Here is a 6,506-nt window from a genome sequence, read left to right as displayed (position 1 = left end):
GACCATGATCATGACTCGTCACGGCGGCGGCGGCCTGCTTATCATTCCCTTTACCATTGTTGCTGAGGCCCAGGAAATCTTGCTTGTAGCGACGAGGCAGCGAGAGGCGATGTGGCGCTCAAGGCCACACAGCTGGCAGGCCTGCGGGGCACCGCAGGAGGAGCAGCAAGCAACCGGCCGGTTGCCCCCCGTGATGGATGGCGCATTGCCATGCGGGGCCGGCTGTGAAGACGGTGCCGGCTTGCCACCGGAAGATGTTGACCGCGGAGGTTTGCCGCGAGTCGCGGCATTGGCGGAGGCAAAACCTGGTGAGACACGACGCGCCTTGATGCGCTGTTCGCGGCCAAGGAGTCGGGCGTAAAGCTCGCGAGGTGGAAGTGGATCATCACGGCCATGAACGTTCTCAACGAGATTGTCATAATCATCATCAAGCCCGTTAAGCACGAAGGTGGTGAACTCCTGGTCCTGCAGAGACTGGCCAATCGAAGCCAGTGTGTCGGCGAGGCCCCTCATCTTGTTGAAGTAGTCCGTAATGCTGAGGTCACCAAGCTTGGTCTCACCTAGCTCGGTGCGGATAGAGTGGGCACGCGCCTGAGACTGAGAGGCGAAGCTGGTGTGAAGAGCCGCCCACGCCTCTCGTGACGTAGCGGCGAAGATGACCAGCGACGAGACGCTCGGAGCAAGCGAGGACTGGATGGCGGAGAGGATGGCTTGATCCTGGGCCACCCATGCATGATACGCCGGGTGCTGAGGGGGCGGACACGGGATGGACCCGTCGACGTAGCCCTCCAGGTAGCGACTCCGCAGAAGAGGCAACACCTGGGCACGCCAGGACAAGTAGTTGTCTGGCGTGAGTTTCACCGGTAGCAGGTGTGAGAAGTAAAACGGCGACGGCACTGCGGCCTGATCACCGTGAGCATGCGGCGGTGCGTAGAAGCCCATCGACGAATGTGCAGCCGGTCCCGAGTAGGACGGATAGGGCCCGACAGAACCAGCCGTCGGGGCACCGTAGGACGCCGCAGCTGGCGCCCCATACTGCAAGGCAGCCGCAGCCACATGAGTACAGATCGCCGGTTAGGGTTGGTGTGGCGGCGCGCCGTAGGGATGGGACGACTGGACGCCGTAGTGGTGCGGGACAGGAGGCGCACCGGACGGCGGCGCCATCCAGGACGACGGCGGCGGCGGCCCACCATGAGCCGTTGCAGGAGCGCCGCACGAGTACAGATCGCCCGCCACGACGTTGGGCGGGGCGACATGATCTCCAGGGAGGCCCGATCCGATCTGGGGACCAGGCGATGGAGGAGCGCCATGGGCCATCGCAAGGGGGCGCGAGGCCAGGAACGGCGACCCAAGGGCCGGCGCAGCGATGGCGGGGGCGACGACAGAGGTCGGCGCAACGACGGCGGCGGCGGCGGTAGAGGCAACGGAAGCCATCTTAACCTAATCTGATACCATGTAAAACGTAATATGTTGGGAACTGCTCGACACCCTAAACCGGGGTGTGGCTATCTCATTATATAGAGGATACCCCAAGGGGTACAATACAATGTTACAGTATATTACAGAGGCTACGTATATACAGTCTAACACCCTCCCTCAATCTTAACTATGGCCTGAAGTACAAAGCAAGTTAAGATTGCGCCTACAGCCTACAAACTGTGGTTGTGGAAGAGGCTTCGTGAAGATGTCAGCAAGTTGATCCTTGGATGAGATAAACTTGATACAGAGTAGCTTCTGTGCAACATGTTCCCCAACAAAATGATAGTCAACCTCAATGTGTTTTGTCCGAGCATGAAACACCGGGTTAGAAGAGAGATATGTAGCACCGGTGTTGTCACATGACAAAACTGGAGGCTGAGCCGGAAAGACACGCAACTCTTTCAATAGAGACTGTACCCATATGATCTCAGCAGTTGCATTAGCAACAGCTTTGTACTCAGCTTCAGTACTACTGCGAGAGACTGTGGCCTGCTTACGAGCATTCCAGGCGATCAAGTTAGAACCAAGGAATACCGCATATCCCCCCGTGGATCGCCTGTCATCAGGACTAACAGCCCAGTCTGCATCAGAGAAAGCTGAGAGCTCACACGACGGTGCAGGCTGAAGAAGCAAACCATAGGAGGCAGTAAGACAGACATAGCGCAAAATACGCTTCACAGCTAACCAATAAGATGTCCTGGGGGCATGCAGAAATTGACACACATGATTGACTGCATAAGAGATATCAGGCCTGGTAATAGTAAGGTATTGCAGACCACCAACAAGACTACGATACTCAGTAGCATCATCAGACGAGAGAGAGTCTCCATCAAGGGCAGACAACCGATCAGTGGCAGACATCGGAGTGACAGCATGTTTGCACTGAAGCATTCCAGCACGCCGCAACAAGTCCAGGGAGTACTTTTTCTGAGTAAGAGTCAGCCCAGCAGAAGAGCGGGAAACCTCCAGACCAAGGAAGAAATGCAGTGCACCTAAATCCTTGACAGCAAAGTTATCACTGAGAGCAGTCACAAGGCGATCAGCAGCAGCGTCAGAGGAACTGATGAGAATGATGTCATCAACATAAACCAGGAGATACATCGTAACCTCAGGATGCTGTAGGAGAAACAATGACGTATCAACAGTGGAGGGAGTAAACCCAAGGGCCCGAAGAACAGACCCAAGGCGAGCATGCCATGCTCGAGGGGCCTGCTTGAGTCCATATAGCGCCCAGTCGACGGAGATGGTGAGGACGTGCCGGATCAATGAAACCAGGCGGCTGACGCATATAAACCTCCTCCTCTAGAATGCCATGGAGAAAAGTGTTCTGCACATCAAGCTGACGAAGGAACCACCCACGAATAACAGCAAGAGACAGCAATAATCGAATGGTAGTAGGCTTGATGACTGGACTGAACGTGTCTTCATAATCAAGACCATACCTCTGTTTGAAACCCTTGGCGACTAGCCGTGCCTTGTATTGTTCGATGGAACCATTAGCATGTCTCTTGACTTTAAATACCCACTTAGAATCAATGATGTTGACACCAGGTACTGGAGGAACAAGACGCCAGGTGTCATTCTTGTGAAGAGCCTGAACTTCCTGTTCCATGGCGGCACGCCAGTGAGGGATGCTCGGTGCAGCCTGAAAAGTGACGAGGCTCTGCAGTGGGATCGGCAGTAGTATGGGCCATGCACGCAGCAAGCCACGCAACCGTACCATCCGTGCGCTCCTTTGGACGAAAAATGTTGTGTTGGCTCCGTGTTCGAGGACGAAGAGCAACTGTAGGCTGCGGTGGCGAGGCCGGCGTGGGACCAGGCGAGTCCGACTCGGAGGAGGCCGAGACAGAGCCTGTCGGCGAACTGGAGACCGAAGCAGAGCTGGTCGGGGCAGGTGACAGCACTATCGGGCCAGTCGAGGCAGGGGCCAGCGAGCCCAGCACCAGTCCAAGTGAGGCGGCGGCCGGCGAGCCCAGCACTGACCCAGGCGAGACAGAGGCCCGCGAGTCGGGCGAGGCCAAAGCCGGCCCAGGCGAGCCAGGCGAGGCGGGTGCATGTGCGTCGGGCGAGGCCAGCGTCGGCCCAGTCGAGACGGCGACCCGCGAGCCAGGCGCGGGCGCACGTGTGTCGGGCGAGCCGGGCACCCGCGAGGCAGCCTCCACAGGTGAGGCGGTAGCGGGTTGACAGGCGCCACCCGTCATGCATGGCGCATGCACGTCCGGAGCGCGAGTCACATCCACGACCTGTTCATCAAGAAGCTCGAGACGGGCGCCGCGTCCAATACCTGCAGCATGATTAGGAAGCAACGCAGGGGCATATGCAACATCCACAAATTGATCAGGCGAAGGTATAGACACAGGCACTGATGACATAGGAGTGGTAGAGTGAGTCGGAAGTGCACGAAAGGGGAACACATTTTCATCAAACACAACGTCACGAGAAATGTAGACGCGGTTTGTTGGAACATGTAGGCACTTGTACCCTTTGTGGAGGGAACTATACCCGAGAAAAACACACTTCTTAGACCGAAACTCTATCTTACGCTTGTTATATGGACGAAGGTGAGGCCAACATGCACACCCAAACACTTTGAAGAACGTGTAGTCTGGGATTTCATTGAGTAAGAGTTCAAGCGGGTTTGCATTTTCAGAAGTCGTGAGGGAAGCCTATTAATAAGAAAACAGGCTGTGGAGAAAGCATCACTCCAGAACCGAAACGGAACGGATGCATGAGCTAGTAAGGTTAGGCCAGTTTCAACGAGGTGACGATGCTTACGTTCGGCAGTTCCGTTCTGATGATGTGTATGAGGACATGACACGCGATGCGAAATCCCAAGTTTGTTAAAAAACGAGTTGAGGTTGTGGTATTCACCACCCCAGTCGGATTGGACATGGATGATTTTCTGTTTAAGGAGACGCTCAACGTGTGCTTGAAACTGAATAAAACCATCGAACACATCAGACTTACGCTTAATAAGATATAACCAAGTAAACCGACTATAGGCATCAATAAAACTGACATAATAATTGTGACCACTAACGGATGTCTGGGCATGACCCCAGACATCAGAAAACACAAGCTCAAGAGGATGTTTCACAACACGACTAGACTCTGAAAACGGAAGTTGGTGACTCTTTCCCTGCTGACAGGCATCACAGAAAGTTTCAGCAGTTTTATTGGACACAACTGGTAGCTCATAACGATGCAACACATGACGAACTATGGGAGCTGCAGGATGACCAAGGCGCGCATGCCAGTGAGTGGGCGACACACGGACACCACTGAACGCCTGAGGAGAAGACTGCATGGAGGGTGTGCGTGATGCATCAAGTGCGTACAAGCCATGGCGAAGACGACCGCTAAGCAGAACGGCCCTCGTGTCCCGATCCTTGATAAAGAAACGAAAAGGGTGAAACTCGGCAAGGACATTATTATCACGTGTAAGTTGAGGAATAGACAACAAACTACGCGTAGCAGAGGGAACACGAAGGACATTGGAAAGATGTAGTTTGCGAAAATTGTGTGCAAGGAGAGAAGCCTGACCAACATGAGAGATGCGCATACCTGCTCCACTGGCGGTGTGCACCTGATCATGACCACGATATGGCTCCTGAGTAGAGAGCTTGCCCATCTCGCCGGTGAGGTGGTTAGTAGCTCCGGTGTCCATATACCATGTCGGATCAATGGAGTAGGGCGGAGTGCGACCATGATCATGACTCGTCACGGCGGCGGCGGCCTGCTTATCGTTCCCTTTACCATTGTTGCTGAGGCCCAGGAAATCTTGCTTGTAGCGACGATGGCAGCGAGAGGCGATGTGGCGCTCAAGGCCACACAGCTGGCAGGCCTGCGGGGCACCGCAGGAGGAGCAGCAAGCAACCGGCCGGTTGCCACCCGTGATGGATGGCGCATTGCCACGCGGGGCCGGCTGTGAAGACGGTGCCGGCTTGCCACCGGAAGATGATGACCGCGGAGGTTTGCCGCGAGTCGCGGCATTGGCGGAGGCAAAACCTGGTGAGACACGACGCGCCTTGATGCGCTGTTCGCGGCCAAGGAGTCGGGCCTAAAGCTCGCGAGGTGGAAGTGGATCATCACGGCCATGAACGTTCTCAACGAGATTGTCATAATCATCATCAAGCCCGTTAAGCACGAAGGTGGTAAACTCCTGGTCCTGCAGAGACTGGCCAATCGAAGCCAGTGTGTCGGCGAGGCCCCTCATCTTGTTGAAGTAGTTCGTAATGCTGAGGTCACCAAGCTTGGTCTCACCTAGCTCGGTGCGGATAGAGTGGGCACGTGCCTGAGACTGAGAGGCGAAGCTGGTGTGAAGAGCCGCCCATGCCTCTCGTGACGTAGCGGCGAAGATGACCAGCGACGAGACGCTCGGAGCGAGCGAGGACTGGATGGCGGAGAGGATGGCTTGATCCTGGGCCACCCATGCATGATACGCCGGGTGCTGAGGGGGCGGACACGGGATGGACCCGTCGACGTAGCCCTCCAGGTAGCAACTCCGCAGAAGAGGCAACACCTGGGCATGCCAGGACAAGTAGTTGTCTGGCGTGAGTTTCACCGGTAGCAGGTGTGAGAAGTAAAACGGCGACGGCACTGCGGCCTGATCACCGTGAGCATGCGGCGGTGCGTAGAAGCCCATCGACGAATGTGCAGCCGGTCCCGAGTAGGACGGATAGGGCCCGACAGAACCAGCCGTCGGGGCACCGTAGGACGCCGCAGCTGGCGCCCCATACTGCAAGGCAGCCGCAGCCACATGAGTACAGATCGCCGGTTAGGGTTGGTGTGGCGGCGCGCCGTAGGGATGGGATGACTGGACGCCGTAGTGGTGCGGGACAGGAGGCGCACCGGACGGCGGCGCCATCCAGGACGACGGCGGCGGCGGCCCACCATGAGCCGTTGCAGGAGCGCCGCACGAGTACAGATCGCCCGCCACGACGTTGGGCGGGGCGACATGATCGCCAGGGAGGCCCGATCCGATCTGGGGACCAGGCGATGGAGGAGCGCCATGGGCCATCGCAAGG

This window comes from Triticum aestivum, chromosome 1D, assembly GCF_018294505.1.
Source record: "Triticum aestivum cultivar Chinese Spring chromosome 1D, IWGSC CS RefSeq v2.1, whole genome shotgun sequence".
NCBI classification, from domain to species: Eukaryota; Viridiplantae; Streptophyta; class Magnoliopsida; order Poales; family Poaceae; genus Triticum; species Triticum aestivum.
Note: the sequence above shows the minus strand (reverse complement) of the source record.